Raw genomic sequence first — 19,005 nt, 5'->3', positions numbered from 1 at the left:
ATCTGCAAACTGGTCGTCCATCTGATCATATCTCTTCCCCAGCAGGCTGCTGGCTACTTGGAAGACCTTGTAGGCAGAGGGGACGTCTTTTGCGACCTGGTCCTGGTTACACACTGTCATGAGACTCTTGGCCTCTGCATGCACATCAGCCCCATCAACTGGTTCAGCCGATACCTTTTCCACCTTCTCTGCCTTGGCCAGCACCCCGGCACCACCATCTCCAGACCCACTTTTACCAGGCTCTGACTTCTTGGCACCTTCCAGAGGATCTTCCTCTTCCAGTTTCTCATTTTCTTTCTGTGACTCCTCTGGAGACTCCTGCAGTTGCTCTGCGAGAACCGCTAGCCCCATTTCTAGTGTATCTAGCGACTGTGCGGAGCGAGAGAAAACATCTTCAAGTTTGTAGCTGTACTGTCCTGTCAGGTCATCTACAACTGTCAGGATATGAGCTTCAGACACTAGGCTGTCACCCGACTGAACTCTCGTCTCGTCAGATATAACTGTCATCTGGTCGCTAGACTCGCTACTAGTAACCACTTTAGTTTTGCTGGGTCTTGACATGGTAGCCTCACTCTCAAAGTTGCTAACTGTCACTGCACATACGCCACTTATACTGTTTGTGTCATTATTAACCCTGACCTCTAGGGGCACCCATGAGTCAATCCCCACCTGGGACATTTTATTAATCATAGAAACCTGTGGAGACTGCACATCCACCTCTGGTACGTGTGGTACACCCTCTAGCCCCGCCACATTGTCTACAATAGGGTCTCCTAGGGGTGTTTCTTCAACATTTATCAACACTTTTATATCAGACACATGTTTACCAACAGGGTTAGCTTTTTCCCCAATCACAGCCTGCAAAGGAAAAGGCATGTCATTATTATCACATATTTCACATGACCTCACATTGCCATTATGCATTTCGTCAAACATGGTACCATCACTTTGCACCTTATCTGCACCCTTGTTCTCAATGTGCAGCTCCTTCACATTATCATTTAAAGGGACAGGTACAGGTTCTGCAGGAGTTTTGTCACTCTCTGCAGAAATGTCTCCATTACTTAAAACCTCCAAGCATAAGGGGAAATTACGGCCCACCATTTCCTCATGTATGAGCGTATTTGTAACATCAGGTTCACTCTCAGTGAGAACCACCTGAGAGTCCGTATTATTCACATAATTGTCCCGAACATGTAACACTCTACCAGTCTCTGGGGCGGCCATCATGCTACCTCTTACCTGGGCTAGCATGGGATCTCTGACTTTCACCACCCCAAATCTAGCTTTGATCACCGGCTCTTTGGGCGACCCAGAAACCTTCTCCCCTGCAGGTTTCTGCGAGGGAGCAATCACAGCAGGCTTATCCGCCTGTTCAGACACAGACTTATTACCCATCGGCCCAGCAGGTATCCCCTGCCGCCGGCTCACTGTCACTGGGTCTGCTACACAGTTAATAACAGGAACAGTCTTACCCTTTATAATCAACCATTCTGGTAAAGCAGTGCCATTCTCTCCCGCGGACTCATCAAGGTTGTGGTTGCTCCTAGCAACAGCTTTACTGCACCTCCGCACTTCCTCTCTAGGACTCCGGACACAGTCGCAGGGAAGATATGCACTCCTGAGAACCGCACCGCTCTCCACCTCTTTGTCTTCCCGACGGTTGCCCTTGGCAACGGCACATATCTGCTGTTCATCGGATTCTCCAGGTACACAATTTGTAGCATTTTCTCCGCTCCACAGCTGCCAAAATAACGGGAAATCTTTGCCAAGCACAAACTCCACTTCCAGGGTCTCACATTTGAAGAGCTCCCACTGCACAGGGCCATAGTCTGTTATAAAGGTCAGAGACACGGTGACATCTGTCTCTGGCCCTCTCTCCAGAAAGTCCAGAATTACGGGCAGGACCTGAGACACTTGTTGGCGGGAGTCTAGTACAACCAGCAGCGGGATCCCCCCGATCACCATCTCACAGGACTTTTCCCACGCGCTCCACCATTTGGCAGCCATTTTCACAGGTCAGTTTCTTTTACTGTGCCCTTTAAATCCCTGCACACTTTACACCACAGAAAAATAAAGTCCAGATTAACCAGCAGTTTTCCAGCAGCACCTGCTCCAGCTCCAGCAAACAAGCAGGCTTCCGGCCCTTTAAGTCACTGCACAGAAACACAGCAATTCCTTGGCAACATTCAGCAGCACCTGCTCTTTTCCGTCAGGTCGTTGCCCCTAGCAACCTGCTGTTATTGCCCGCATCCTCCACCATATGTAAGGGATCGCCTTATTCTCACAAGGATCTTCATAACCACTGGGTTTCTGGTCCAAACAGTGCAATTTATTTTACACTCTTCATACACAACATAATAAACATCGTATCCCTAACTCGGCTATACGATAGCGTTCCCACATGGAACCAGGTGCGGCTTACCCCAGACATACAGTCCACCAGCCCTCAGGCTGTAACAAATGCAGTACCTTTGGAGAGGGTTGTGGTCTAGTAGTCCTCTCGACTCTGACCTTTCAATGCTTGTTACTCGGTGTCACTGAGTCCCCCAAAGTCCAGGCTATTGCATAGCCTTGTGGCCCCTCAGCTTTGCCTAGCTAAGACCACACTGACAGAGCCTCACCAGGCCTCTGTCTGCACACTCTCCAGAGTGAGACACACCCAGGATCCATTAGCAGGATTAAATAGGATCCCTGGACATGAGCATGCCCTAAGTCCCGGACTGGAACCTGGGGAAACAACACCTCAATGTTCACATTGCCACAGCCTGTACATCTTCGAAACCACAGGGTGGCCATACATTGTATTCTTGATATCTGTATTGATATCTTTATAATGTAAAAGATATAATGTGTCCGGGGCAAAGAATGTGAAATAAAAATCACAGATAACTGCCCGCTTTAAGATCTGAATTGTCAGATAAGATGCAAGCATTTCTGTCTGACTATGATTACAGAGAATTGGCATAGACTTATCTGTACTGCCATCTACTTAATGATATTGTATAGTTGGTTAAAAGCATCACATTGCACCCACAAAATTCATCCCCTTTCTTCTGTGCAGACAGGATGTTACACTTGTCTTGGGGCTAGAATAGCAGTGCAAACAGTGTCAACCAGTCCATCACATAGCACTAAAAAAGTAAGAGGAAGTGGTTGTGGTCAGTGCATGTCTGAGTTTCATTCTGAGTAAAAGCTGTCAGGCACTGGCTTCATGAACCTTAGTCAAGCAAGGCGAGACGTTCTGCAGTATGTATTACTTTATTATTAAAGGGGCCATCTGCTTTAAGGTGGTGCATAGACCTATTTGTGAAGCAAATGTGTCAAAAAGAATAATTCATTGCACCAAGATCACCTGATTCAGTTATGCATCTCAATAAGGGTCGCGGCTTAGCAAAATGGAGGTGTCGTTTAAGATACGCCAACATTTTTGGGCCAAAATAAGCCATCCAATATGCACCAAAATTATACAGTGTGAGCAACGTACATTAAAATATAAATATCAAGTCAAACTTAACAGGGTTGTCAAGAAATGGCTTGCAAACGTAAATTAATGAAACAAATATGCAAATGTTTTTTAATTCCATCATAGCTGATGCAGAGACAGGGAAGGGGGCTGGCCTAGCTAAGTAACTGAGGCAGAACGTCAACCTCTTCAGCAACACAGAAAGGGGTAGAAAGCCCTCTGCCCATGCCAGAATACCACTTTTCAACAGGAGAAGCGCCACATGAAGGGGTTTAAAATTGGGCCATCTGTACAGTTTTTAAAAGTATAGGGTTTGCCTCGGGCAGCCACTGTAAATTGGTAAAAATAAGAAAATAATAATTACTCTTAGCGGTAATTTGATTTTCCAGAGTCCATGATAGCACCAGGAGGGAGGATCCTCCACCCAGGACAGGAAACCCACAGATATTTAAGAAGGAGGGGCCTCTCCATTTCTCAGTAGTCTTCAGAGACTAAGAGAGCATCCCTGATAATCATCCTTCTGATTCATCTAAATCCATTTTGTTTAATTCATTGAATAGAGAGATAGAGAGCTAGGGTGGGATAACAGCCTGCAAGACCTTACACCCAAAGGAAAGGTCAGAGACAGAAGAGAGGTCCAGTCTATACTGCCTATAGAAGGTTAGAGCAAAAGACTAGGTAGCAACCTTGCAAATGTCATGAATAGACGCATCTGCTCTCTCTGCCCACAAAGTAGATTCCGCTCTTGTGGAGTGCGCCGTCCAACCAATAGGTACGGGTTTCTGTAAGGAAACATAAGCTAGACAGATAGCTTGCTTAATCCACCTGGCTATGGAACTTTTGCTAGCAGCCTTTCCTTTATTAGGACCTGAATATTGAACAAACAAGGCATCTGACTTCCTCCATTCCCTAGTAGCATCCAGGTAAGCTAGAACACATCTCCTAACATCCAAGCAACTAAACTCCAACTCCTTATTACACCTGGGATTGGTATCAAAGGACGGAAGAACCACTTCCTGAGATTTATGGAAGTTTGACACTACTTTGGGAAGAATAGCTTGGTCTGGTCTAAGGACAATTCTAGCATCCTGGATGGAAGTATATGGATTGGTGGACAAGGCCTGGATCTCCCCTATCCTTCTAGCTGATGTGATTGCTACTAAAAAGGCACATTTAAGAGTAACATTCTGATAGAGATCTCAGAAATGGCTTCAAAGGGTCCTTTCATCAAACTCTGTAACACTAGATTTAGGTCCCAGGGAGGAACTTGGAAAATCCTAGTCGTAATGTCCCTTGCAATTGCTTTACAATAACTCATAAGAGGATGAACAGCTAATCTAACGTCAAACAAAACGCTTAAAGCCAAAATCTGGACCTTTATAGTACTAAGGGAAAGACTCTTCTGAAGAAATTGCAAAATCCTGGGAATAGAGAGACTACACTGTAGGACAGGATCAATTACCAGGAAAGCAAAGAAAGCCGCCCAGGAGGGTGGATGACTGGCCCCTGGCTTAATAAGTCCTTGATCTCTGGTAGCACCCAAGGCTCCCTGACTGAAAGAAGCCTCAGCCACATGAACCAAGCACACCGGGCCAAAAAGGTGCTATCATGAACACCGAAGCCCTTTCCTCCCGTATCTTCTTGAGAACCCTGGAGATCAACTGAAGAGGCAGGAATGCATAGAGTAGACCCCGGTCCCACGGCTGTCGAAAGGAATCCACTGCTGAAGGAAGGTCTCTTGGAAAGAGGGAAAAAAACTTTTCCACCTTTCTGTTGGATCTTGTAGCAAAGAGATCCACCGATGGTTCCCCCCAAAGCTGTACTAGCTGGGAGAAAAACCCCCAATTTAGGGACCACTCTCTCTGGTCTAGTCTGTGACGACTCAAAAAATGTGCCTGTTGGTTGTCCACTCATCTGATATAAAGGGCCAACAACGACAGGACTCTTCCTTCTAGTAAAGAAAAAATATGAGCAGCTATTTGTTGTAACTCTATGAACCTGGTACCTCCCTGGAGATTCAGATAAGCTACAATGGAACCATTGACGAAGGAGAAATGTGTATCGTGGCTCACCCGTATCTGACGTATGATGATGGTGCTATATTTTATGGGTGGTTCACCCGTCCACCCAATAAAATGGTTAAAATTAAGAAATGAATAAAATAAGCACTCACCACCTGGTATGTTATCAATCGTTTATCTCTTCGAATTTTTTAAAAAAATAGTAGCAACACATATAACATTAAAACATAATTGCATAGATATTGGTAGATATAACTGATGAATATAGTTGATAAATCTAGCTGATGACTATAGTTGATGAGTATCGCTGATCTCTTGGTGTCTGGAATAAATATCCTGCCTCAGATATACCTAATACATTAGCACCATGTGTAATAATAGATAAATATAAATATAAATAAATATAAAAATATCAAAAGGTATCAAAAGGTATTTCCAAAAGTGTCCATAGTGTGGCAAAACTATTCAAATATTTCCAAAAAATGCTATTTCACAAAAACAAGTGTCAAGGTAAGAATACTGAAACAAAGTGTCAAGATATTATTCAATGTGATGAGAATCCTCGTGCAGTATAAAATATCCAGACAAGCAAATTGAGAACTTAGGATAGATGTTTAAATCTCCCAATATCCGTCAGTATTTCCAATAATGGCAATCAATATAGCTTGGAGGTTAGATGTTAGTATATTGCGTTAGGTATTAGTATATAGGGATTGCGTCTGGGGCGTCCCCCTGATGCTCACCCTCTTACCTTCCCCTGCGTGATGTTCGCTGCTTTTAGGTGGTCAGCTTCGGTGCGACTCACTGTGTATCACCGCTGAATATGGTAAAACCGATAGTTGTTCACGGGATCTTTCGGCGTTGTTTGTTGGTCTCGTGGCCTTCTTCTGACGTCATCAAACCTCGTCTGGTTTGCGTGTCATTCTCCCGGCAACTCTCGTATTAGCTCGCGATAGATTCGAGCCCCGCTCCTGATTGTGGATAAGTGTATGCGTCGATCCGTGTAGGGAACGATTTGCTCAAATACACTTTCTTTAAATTCTCTCCTAGGTCTAGATGGGTAGTTGGTCCTCTCCAAATCAGGCCAGACGCGTTTCGAGGGTTAATCCTCTTCCATTGTCTGACAAAACTTTTTGATGACGGTTCTCGAGCAAGGGTAAAATCTCCTGCATATTTGAAGAAGCTGCACATATCGATCCGTCCAAAGGGCCCTGCAGAACCCTGCCCTGGACGTGAGCTCCCCAGCCAACTGGACTGGCATCTGTAGTTACTACTATTGGGTCCACAGTCCTCCAGGGAACTCCCCAGACAAGATTGACTGGATCCAACCACCATTTTAGGGAACTGCATGTCTGACTGGAAATAGACATTTTTCTGTCCAACTCTTCTCCCTTTCCTGACCAAGTCTGGAGAATCTCCCATTTAAGGCTCCTGGAGTGAGCCTGAGCCATGCAGGAGGTTAAAGTTCCCAGAGCTGACATGCCCTTTCTGATACAGAGTAGGATTCTGAATAAGTTGATGTATCACTGAGCTTAGTCTCTGGACTTTCTCCGGAGGAAGAAGAGATTTCTGAGATGTAGAGTCCAGTAATATGTCCAGGAACTGTTGAACCTTCTGAGGAACCATTCTGGATTATTCCGCATTGATTATCCACCCCAGAGAGTTCAGAATGCAGATCACCTGTTTCATCTGGGTGAGAAAGGCCTGTTCGGATTGGGTTATGATCAGGAAATCATCCAGATATGGCACAAACAGGATGTCTTTTTCTCTTATATGGGCTGCCATTTCTGCTACGAGCTTTGCGAAGATCCGCGGTGCCATGGAAATTCCGAAGGGAAGCACCTGGAACTGAAAATGTCTCAGACATCCCTGCATCTTCAGTGCCACTCTTAAGAATTTCTGATGAGCCGGGTATATTGGAAGATGATAATATGCGTCCCTGATGTCCAGGACCACCATATAACAGTCCCTGTATAGGAGGTCCACTACTGACTTCATTGTCTCCATTTAGAATTTTCTGTAAACTAAGAACTTGTTTAATACCTTAAAATTTATGATGGTTCTGAACTCTCCACTTGATTTTTTTTTACAAGAAAAAGGTTGGAGTAGAACCTCATACCTTCTTCTGATGGAGGAAAAGTGCCCCTTTTAGAATAAGTTTCTCTACCTCCCTTTCTAGAGCCTCCTGAGCCCTCAGGACTACCTCTGTTACCAAAAATGTTTCTGGGGAAGACTCTTGAATTCCAATCTGAATCCCTCCTGCAAGGAATAAAAAGAATCCAGTACTGTTGGAAATCAGTATTAAGTTTAAATAATTTACATTTGCAAACCTCTTGAGGACTTTTTAATCCACCAGACAATTCTTTCAACAACTTCCTGTATGTTACAGCTCAAGGATAGTGAAGTAATTGGAGCCACGCCTTTGGCATTAGTAAGGGGTGTCATAGGCTCCAGTCAATAACGATTATGGGTTGGCTATTGGCTATGGCAGCCAGAGGCCTTATGCAGTAGCTAGCATAACAATGTAACACTAATAAGCATAATATTTTGAAATACATACGTATTCCAATATATTATTAAAATGATCAGCAGATCTCACATTAAAATATGTTAGTGGTATAGTGGTAGACAAAAAGTTTTTAATAAAGTAATAAGTAAAAATAAAAAAAAATAAAAATGAATGCAGTCATACTGCAAACTGAAGCCAATGAAAACTACAACTTGCCCCATAATATACATTCAGGGGTGCACCACCAATGAGGCCAGGTGAGGCTATCATCTCAGGCAGCACCAAGTGGGGTAAGAGGCGGGCAGCGGAAGGTTAATGGGCAATGAGCACTTTCACTGTAGCAAAGGTATTAGGTTAAGAAATTGGCGTTGGGGGAGGGGCGCCATTTCAGTTTTCACGTGAGGCAGCGAAAGGCTAGATGCACCCCTGTATATATGCCCCTATATACATGAAAAACAAAGTACATCCTCCTTAAATTCTATGTTTTTTTACGCATAAGGACACAATAAAAACATCTAGTCCTCAGAAGGTCTTAAAATTAGGTAACTACTAGAGTTGAGCGAACCCAAACTGTAAAGTTTGGGTTCGTACCGAACTTTAGGTTTTTTGGCACCCGTACCCGAACCCGAACATTTACATAAAAGTTCGGGTTCGGTGTTCGGCGCTTTCTCTGCGCTTTTTGAAAGGCTGCACAGCAGCCAATCAACAAGCGTCATACTACTTGCCCCAAAAGGCCATCACATCCATGCCTACTATTGGCATGCCTGTGATTGGCTAACTGCAGCATGTGACCCAGCCTCTATTTAAGCTGGAGTCATGTAGCGCCGCCCATCACTCTGCTCGGATTAGTGTAGGGATAGGCTGCAGCTGCTGTGAGGGAGAGATCAGGGAGAAATCTTATGAAGAACTGCTTCTTTACTCAGCGATCTACAGCAAATGTGTTTTGTGGGTGCAGTGCACAATTGTTTTAAGCCTGCCCTGAGCCAACTACTACTGAAAACGAACTTTTTTTCATTCAGTTAGTCAATATCAATACATAGAAACATAGAATGTGCTTGCAGATAAGATCCATTTGGCCCATCTAGTCTGCCCAATATACTGGATACTATGAATAGCCCTTGGCTCTATCTTATATGAAGGATGGCCTTATGCCTATCCCATGCATGCTTAAACTCCTTCACTGTATTTGCAGCTACCACTTCTGCAGGAAGGCTATTCCATGCATCCAATACTCTCTCAGTAAAGTAATACTTCCTGATATTACTTTTAAACCTTTGCCTCTCTAATTTAAAACTATGTCCTCTTGTAACAGTTTTTCTTCTTTTAAATATTCTCTCCTTTTACCTTGTTGATTCCCTTTATGTATTTAAAAGTTTCTATCATATCCCCTCTGTCTCGTCTTTCTTCCAAGCTATACATGTTAAGGTCCTTTAATCTTTCCTGTTAAGTTTTATCCTGCAATCCATGTACCAGTTTAGTAGCTCTTCTCTGAACTCTCTCCAAAGTATCAATATCCTTCTGGAGATATGGTCTCCAGTACTGCGCACAATACTCCAAATGAGGTCTCACTAGTGCTCTGTAGAGCGGCATGAGCACCTCCCTCTTTCTACTGGTAATTCCTCTCCCTATACACCAAAGCATTCTGCTAGCATTTTCTGCTGCTCCATGACATTGTCTGCCTACCTTTAAGTCTTCTGAAATAATGACCCCTAAATCCCTTTCCTCAGATACTGAGGTTAGGACTGTATCACTGATTTTATATTCTGCTCTTGGGTTTTTACGCCCCAGGTGCATTATCTTGCACTTATCAACATAAAATTTTAGTTGCCATATTTTTGACCATTCCTCTAGTTTTCCTAAATCCTTTTCCATTTGGTGTATCCCTCCAGGAACATCACCCTGTTACAAATCTTTGTGTCATCAGCAAAAAGACACACCTTACCATCGAGGCCTTCTGCAATTTCGCCGAAAAAGATATTAAACAATATGGGTCCCAGAACAGATCCCTGAGGTACCCTACTGGTAACAATACCATTGTCTGAATATACTCCATTGACTACAACCCTCTGTTGTCTATCCCTCAGCCACTGCCTAATCCACTGCGTAATCCATTCAATACATAATCGGCAGCCATTTTATGCAACGATAGTGCACCAGCACAGAATATCTGCATGTCTGCAAGTCCAGAAATACTGCTTTGAGACACTAGGGTTAAAAAAAAACTTATTTTCATATAGTGCACATCTAGGATTAGACGTGCATAAGTGAGTGTCACATTTAGGCCAGAAATACAGCTTTTTGCTTACTGGGGTGAAAAAAAAACAACTGTTTCATATAGTGCACATCTAGGATTAGACGTGCATAAGTGAGTGTCACATTTTGGCCAGAAATACAGCTTTTTGCTTACTGGGGTGAAAAAAAAACATCTGTTTCATATAGTGCACATCTAGGATTAGACGTGCATAAGTGAGTGTCACATTTGGGCCAGAAATACAGCTTTTTGCTTACTGGGGTGAAAAAAAAACAACTGTTTCATATAGTGCACATCTAGGATTAGACGTGCATAAGTGAGTGTCACATTTTGGCCAGAAATACAGCTTTTTGCTTACTGGGGTGAAAAAAAACCATCTGTTTCATATAGTGCACATCTAGGATTAGACGTGCATAAGTGAGTGTCACATTTAGGGCAGAAATACGGCTTGGGCATACTGGGTGAAACAAACCCCTCTGTTTCATATAGTGCACATCTAGGATTATAGGTGCATAAGGGACTGTTCATTTTAGGCCACAAATACGGCTTTTGCTTACTGGGGTTAAAAAACCCTCTGATATATTGCACATCTGGGATTAGAGGTGCATAAGCTACTGTGAAATTTAGGCCACAAATACGGCTTTTGCTTACTGGAGTTAAAAAAAAAAACCCTGATATACTGCACATCTGGGATTAGAGGTGCATAAGTTACTGTTAAATTAGGCCACAAATACCGCTGTCATATAGAGTTAAAAAAAAAAAAAATTGCATCAGGGTTTTTATTGGTGGTTAATTATTTTTAACAGACTTAACCACTTTTTACTTTGCTTGATGAATGCTAACTGAGGCAAACATCTAATAAGGGACACGGTCATGGTCGTGGTGGTGATGGAGCCTCTGGTGCAGGGAGAGGACGTGGCCGTTCTGCCACAGCTACACATCCTACTGAACCTACCTCAGGTCCCAGTAGCCGCCAGAATCTACAGCGATATTTGGTCGGGCCTAATGCCGTTCTAAGGATGGTAAGGCGCTAGTCAATTGGGTGGCCGACAGTGGATCCAGCACGTTCACATTATCTCCCACCCAGTCTTCTGCAGAAAGCGCACAGGTGGCGCCTGAAACCCATGCCCATCAGTCTGTCACATAACCCCCGTGCAAATCGGGGAACCTGTCTGAGCCTCAAGTCATGCAGCAGTCTCTTATGCTGTTTGAAGACTCTGCTGGCAGGGTTTCCCATGGGCATCCACCTAGCCCTTCCCCAGGGGTGGACGCACAACCACTTATGTTTCCTGATGAGGACATGGGAAAACCACCTCAGCACGTCTCTGATGATGACGAAACACAAGTGCCAACTGCTGCGTCTTTCTGCAGTGTGCAGACTGAAAAGGAGGTCAGGGAGGAAGACTGGGTGGAAGACGATGCAGGGGGCGATGAGGTCATAGACCCCACATGCAATGAAGGTCGTGCCACTGACTTTCAGAGTTCGGAGGAAGAGGCAGCGGTGAGACCGAGCCAACAGCGTAGCAAAAGCGGGAGCAGGGTGCAAAAGCAGAGCAGCTGTCGCCAAAACAGTTCGCCTGCTACTGGCCACCGTCACCAGGGACCGAGCACACCAAAGGCAGCTTCAAGGAGTTCCCTGGCATGGCATTTCTTCACACAATGTGCTGATAACAAGACCCGAGTGGTTTACAAGCTGTGCCATCAGAGCCTGAAGCGAGGCATTAACGTTCTGAACCTTAGCACAACCTGCATGACCAGGCATCTACATGCGAGACACAGGCTGCAGTGGAGTAAGCACCTTCAAAACCAAGAAAGGGCTCAGGCCCCTCCTGCTCCCTCTTCTGCTGCTGCCTCGGCCTCTTCCTCCGCCTCTAGAGGAACGTTGGCACCTGCCGCCCAGCAAACAGAGGATGTGCCACCAACAACACCACCTCCGTCACCAAGCATCTTCACCATGTCACGCGGAAGCGTTCAGCTCTCCATCTCACAAACCTTTGAGAGAAAACGTAAATTCCCACCTAGTCACCCTCGATCCCAGGCCCTGAATGCCAGCATTTCTAAACTACTGGCCTTTGAAATGCTGTCATTCAGGCTGGTGGAGACGGACAGCTTCAAACAGCTCATGTCGCTTGCTGTCCCACAGTACGTCGTTCCCAGCCACCACTACTTCTCCAGGAGAGCCGTGCCCTCCCTGCACAACCAAGTATCGGATAAAATCAAGTGGCAACGCCATCTGTGGCAAGGTCCACTTAACCACAGATACGTGGACCAGTAAGCACGGCCAGGGACGTTATATCTCCCTAACAAGCCCGGCCTGGTGGTGTGCGATAATGGGCGAAATCTCGTTGCAGCTCTGGGACTAGCTGGTTTGACGCACATCCCTTGCCTGGCGCATGTGCTGAATTTGGTGGTGCAGAAATTCATTCACAACTACCCTGACATGTCAGAGCTGCTGCATAAAGTGCAGCCGTCTGTGCGCGCTTCCGGCGTTCTCATTCTGCCGCCGCTCGGCTGTCTGCTCTACAGCGTAACTTCGGCCTTCCCGCTCACCACCTCATATGCGACGTGCCCACCAGGTGGAACTCCACCTTGCACATGCTGGAGAGACTGTGCGAGCAGCAGCAGGCCATAGTGAAGTTTCAGCTGCAGCACGCACGGGTGAGTCGCACTGCGGAACAGCACCACTTCACCACCAATGACTGGGCCTGTGTACTCTGTTGCGCTGTTTCGAGTACTCCACCAACATGGCCAGTGGCGATGACGCCGTTATCAGCGTTACAATACCACTTCTATGTCCTTGAGAAAACACTTAGGGCAATGATGGAAGAGGATGTGGCCCAGGACGAGGAGGAGGAAGAGGGGTCATCTCTAACACTTTCAGGCCAGTCTTTTAGAAGTGGCTCAGAGGGAGGTTTTTTGCAACAGCAGAGGCCAGGTACAAATTTGGCAAGCCAGGGCCCACTACTGGAGGAGGAGGATGGGGATGAAGCATGTTCACAGCGGGGTGGCACCCAACGCAGCTCGGGCCCATCACTGGTGCGTGGCTTCGGGGATACGGAGGATGCAGACGATACGCCTCCCACAGAGGACAACTTGTCCTTATCTCTGGGCAGCCTGGCACATATGAGCGACTACATGCTGCAGTGCCTGCGCAACGATAGCAGAGTTGCCCACATTTTAACGTGTGCTGACTACTGGGTGGCCACCCTGCTGGATCCCCATTACAAAGACAATGTGCTGTCCTTAATTCCCTCACTGGAGCGTGATTGGAAGATGCGCGACTACAGGTGCACGCTGGTAGACGCGCTCCTGAGAGCATTCCCGACTGACGCCGAAGGACAAGTGGAAGCACAAGGCGAAGGCAGGGGAGAAGGAAGACGTCGCCAATGCAGCTGTGTCAGCGCTAACACCTCAGAAGGCAGGTTAGCATGACCGACATGTGGAAAAGCTTTGTCACCTCGCCGCAACAACCGGCCCCAACTGCTGATATGGAGCGTGTTAGCAGGAGGCAGCATTTGAACAACATGGTGGAACAGTAGCTGTGCAAACGCCTACACGTACTGACTGATGGTTCTTCCCTATTTAACTTCTGGGTCTCCAAATTGTCCACATGGCCAGAGCTTGCCCTGTATGCCTTGGAGGTGCTGGCCTGCCCTGCAGCCAGTGTACTCTCTGAACGTGTATTTAGCACGGCAGGAGGCGTCATTACAGACAGACGCAGCCGCCTGTCCACAGTCAACGTGGACAAGCTCACGTTCATTCAAATGAACCAGGCCTGGATCCCACAAGACTTGTTTGTACCTTGTGCAGAATAGACAGTTCAAACAGCCTCAACCATCTATCCTTCTACTCAAGTGCACTTTTTTTTTTTTTTTATATGTCCCAATATTTTGGGGGATACCCCTATGTAAAAATGCAAAATAACACACGTCTGTATTGGCTACCTATTCCTCCTTTGCCGCCGCTTCCACCTAGACCGCCACGTGAGCCTACACGGCCACATCCACCCATTCACCACATCCTCAACCTCTTCCTCCTACATCATTCCTATTTTTTATGTTTTTAAGGTCTTTTATGTTTTTTAAAATTCATTTCCCTATCCACATTTGTTTGCAGAGCATTTGCCATGCTCTTAAGTACATTTTGCTGCCTTTTGCAGCCCTCTAGTTCTTTCCAGGGCTATTTAAGAGACATTTTAGTGGCCAAAAGTTCGGGTCCCCATTGACTTAAATGGGGTTCGGGTTCGGGGTCAAGTTCGGGTCCCGAACACGAACTTTTTTTTTTTAAGTTCGGCCAAACCTGGCGAACCCGAACATCCAGGTGTCCGCTCAACTCTAGTAACTACTACTTCAGATGAACAACCAAACATGACAAATTAACACCATGTCCTTATTTAACTAGGCCACAATTCAGAAGCTGTATAATTAAGCTTCCATAAGGATTAAGAGGGTAAGTAGCAAACAAGTCCTGTAAATCAACTGTCCTTGATTAATTGATCATTAGCAATTGTGACCACCTCTATAAAAGCATCATTTTGGCAGATTGCTCGTCTGGACCATTCAGGCATGTGTTAAAATAATGCCAAGAAGTGAAAACATCAGCAATGATCTGCCCATCAATCTGAGAAGGGTTATAAGGCCATTTCCAAACTATTTGAATTTATCATTCTAGAGTGAGAAAGAATGGAAATAGAAAACAGCTAACAGTCTTCCCAGGAGTGGATGTCCCAGCAAATTCAACCCGAGGTCAGACCATGCAATGCTCAGAGAAGTTACAAAAACCCCAATAGCTACATATAATACTCAGTTTGCATGTTACATGATTAAGTTCATGACAGTACAATTAGAAAAACACTGAACAGGTATAGCTCGAAGGTTGCCAGGAGAAAGTATCTTCTTTCTAAAAAGAACATAGTAGCATAGCTTAAGTTTGCAAAGTTGCATCTGAACAAACTACAAAACTTCTGCAACAATGTTCTTTGGACAGACAAAATCAAAGTAATGCACAGCATCAAATTTGCCAAAAAACAAACATGGCATAGCAGCACAAACACCACATATCAACTGTTAAAGAGGACCTTTCATTACAATAAAAAAATCTAAACTAAGTATACAGACATGGAGAGCGGCGCCCAGGGATCTCCCTGCACTTACTATTATCCCTGGGCGCCGCTCTGTTCTCGCGGTATAGGCTCCGGTATCTTCAGATTTTCGGCTCAATCGGGAGGAGCCTGCTCTTGTTCTCCTGGGCGTCTCCTTCTCCCAAAAAAAAACTCTCAGGCTAGGAGCTGAGCGCTGCGATTGGCCAGCGCTACAGCCTGGGAGAAGGAGACGCCCAGGAGAACAAGAGCAGGCTCCTCCCGGTTGAGCCGAAAATCTGAAGATACTGGAGCCTATACCGGGAGAACGGAGCGGCGACCAGGGATAATAGTAAGTGCAGGGAGATCCCTGGGCGCCGTTCTCCATGTATGTATACTTAGTTTAGATTTTTTATCGTAATGAAAGGTCCTCTTTAAAGGGAACCTGTCATGTGGATATTTGATTATAATCTAACTAATTATATACAATCATTAACTCCTAAAAAGTGCCTTAGATGTATTCACTTACTGGTGTGACAGAGGGTTACCTCATAATATACACACAAAGATGCCACATGCCGCATGCTAATGAGCTGATTTGAGTCCAGCGTGATGTCAGTGAGTCCAGCGTTTTTTTTAATTCAGAGCTATAGCCACTCCCCTGCTCACCTGCTGCTGATTCATATGGAAAAAAACTGTCATTTAGCAGCAGGTAGGCGGGAAGAGTCAGGAGCTCATGAATATTCAGGACTCATCATTATGAGCTGGAGCTTTTCAATACAAGATGTTGGCAGATTGACTGGGTCAATTAAAGAAAGTGACCCAGCATTTTGCTAAGAGAATCATTCACTTATTTATGTTGCCCTTAGTTAGGACACCATGAAACTGGTGACAGGTTCCCTTTAAGCTGGAGAGGTGATGATTTGGGCTTGTTTATAGCCAGAGTACCTGGGCACTTTCCAGTCACAGAGTCAACTGTGAATTCCTCTGTATACCATTCCAGAGTCAAATGTGATGCCATCTATCCAACACCTAAAGCTTGGTCATTCAACAGGACAATGATCTCACTCACAACACCATTCTTCAACAGAATGGTTAAAAAAAAAAAAAAAGAATCAAGGTATTCCAATGACCCAAGTCAAAATCCAGACCTCAGCCTGTGGTAGGACCTTAGAATGCATCCCCACAAGAGTTGGCCAAAAGTCCTCCAGAACAATGTGAGAGGCTAATAAAGTCATACAGAAAATGATTTCTCCAAGTTACTGCTGCTAAAGGTTGTTCTACAAGAAGTTGATTCATAGCTTTTCATGGCTTTTCAATTGCAGTTTCATTTTTGTAGAATAAATAATGAAATGGTGGAAACTGATTTGTGCTCTAATGTTCTATTTACCTAATTTTAAGACCTTCTAAGGACTATATTATGTCCTGGTATGTAAAACCACAGAATTAAAAAAGGGTGTATTTTGTTTTCGCTTGACTTCACATCTACGGAAATATAAAAAAAAGTTATGTTTTTTTTGGGATTATGACACTGCAAACTACACTTTTTTTTATTAAATAGAAATGCTGTAGTAAAAAGAGTACAAAAGTACACTATTTGGTATTCATCTAATATACAGGGAGTGCAGAATTATTAGGCAAATGAGTATTTTGACAACATCATCCTCTTTATGCATGTTGTCTTACTCCAAGCTGTATAGGCTCGAAAGCCTACTACCAATTAAGCATATTAGGTGATGTGCATCTCTGTAATGAGAAGGGGTGTGGTCTAATGACATCAACACCCTATATTAGGTGTGCATAATTATTAGGCAACTTCCTTTCCTTTGGCAAAATGGGTCAAAAGAAGGACTTGACAGGCTCAGAAAAGTCAAAAATAGTGAGATATCTTGCAGAGGGATGCAGCACTCTTAAAATTGCAAAGCTTCTGAAGCGTGATCATCGAACAATCAAGCGTTTCATTCAAAATAGTCAACAGGGTCGCAAGAAGCGTGTGGAAAAACCAAGGCGCAAAATAACTGCCCATGAACTGAGAAAAGTCAAGCGTGCAGCTGCCAAGATGCCACTTGCCACCAGTTTGGCCATATTTCAGAGCTGCAACATCACTGGAGTGCCCAAAAGCACAAGGTGTGCAATACTCAGAGACATGGCCAAGGTAAGAAAGGCTGAAAGACGACCACCACTGAACAAGACACACAAGCTGAAACGTCAAGACTGGGCCAAGAAATATCTCAAGACTGATTTTTCTAAGGTTTTATGGACTGATGAAATGAGAGTGAGTCTTGATGGGCCAGATGGATGGGCCCGTGGCTGGATTGGTAAAGGGCAGAGAGCTCCAGTCCGACTCAGACGCCAGCAAGGTGGAGGTGGAGTACTGGTTTGGGCTGGTATCATCAAAGATGAGCTTGTGGGGCCTTTTCGGGTTGAGGATGGAGTCAATCTCTACTCCCAGTCCTACTGCCAGTTTCTGGAAGACACCTTCTTCAAGCAGTGGTACAGGAAGAAGTCTGCATCCTTCAAGAAAAACATGATTTTCAAGCAGGACAATGCTCCATCACACGCGTCCAAGTACTCCACAGCGTGGCTGGCAAGAAAGGGTATAAAAGAAGAAAATCTAATGACATGGCCTCCTTGTTCACCTGATCTGAACCCCATTGAGAACCTGTGGTCCATCATCAAATGTGAGATTTACAAGGAGGGAAAACAGTACACCTCTCTGAACAGTGTCTGGGAGGCTGTGGTTGCTGCTGCACGCAATGTTGATGGTGAACAGATCAAAACACTGACAGAATCCATGGATGGCAGGCTTTTGAGTGTCCTTGCAAAGAAAGGTGGCTATATTGGTCACTGATTTGTTTTTGTTTTGTTTTTGAATGTCAGAAATGTATATTTGTGAATGTTGAGATGTTATATTGGTTTCACTGGTAAAAATAAATAATTGAAATGGGTATATATTTGTTTTTTGTTAAGTTGCCTAATAATTATGCACAGTAATAGTCACCTGCACACACAGATATCCCCCTAAAATAGCTAAAACTAAAAACAAACTAAAAACTACTTCCAAAAATATTCAGCTTTGATATTAATGAGTTTTTTGGGTTCATTGAGAACATGGTTGTTGTTCAATAATAAAATTAATCCTCAAAAATACAACTTGCCTAATAATTCTGCACTCCCTGTATAAAGCTGAGTGTATGTGTGTATGTATGTCAGCTAAAGGAATCCGCACTGTCCCATTTACAATCATGAAATTTGGCACACAGGTACATCAGGTGTCCGGGAAGGTTTTAGACCAGGTCTCAGCTCTCTAGCACGTACAGTTCCTTAATATTCCCATGAAATGCAAATATAGCACATCACATGACCTAAATTAGCCAATAGAAGCCTGCAGGTCTTTCTCTTCAGATCCCAACTGCCATACACACGGTCACATGTCCCTTATCGGCCAATAGAAGTTCGCAGGTCCTTAATATACACACAGTTTTACACCAGGTTTTCATAACAACCCAGCCATTTTTCTTCACTTCTGCAGGTCAGCTTTAAAGGGGCAGGGAGCTGTGGATGACACTGTTAAGTGAGCAGAGTGCTGTGGAGGTCACAGTTCAGAGGGCAGGTAGGGTGCCCCCAGATCCTGCTAAGCCACACCTCTGATCCAGTTAGGCCACACCCCTTCCCACTCCT

The sequence above is a fragment of the Bufo bufo genome, chromosome 2, assembly GCF_905171765.1.
Source record: "Bufo bufo chromosome 2, aBufBuf1.1, whole genome shotgun sequence".
Lineage (NCBI taxonomy): Eukaryota > Metazoa > Chordata > Amphibia > Anura > Bufonidae > Bufo > Bufo bufo.
The sequence above is the reverse complement of the archived record's forward strand: the minus strand, read 5'-3'. Positions refer to the sequence as shown.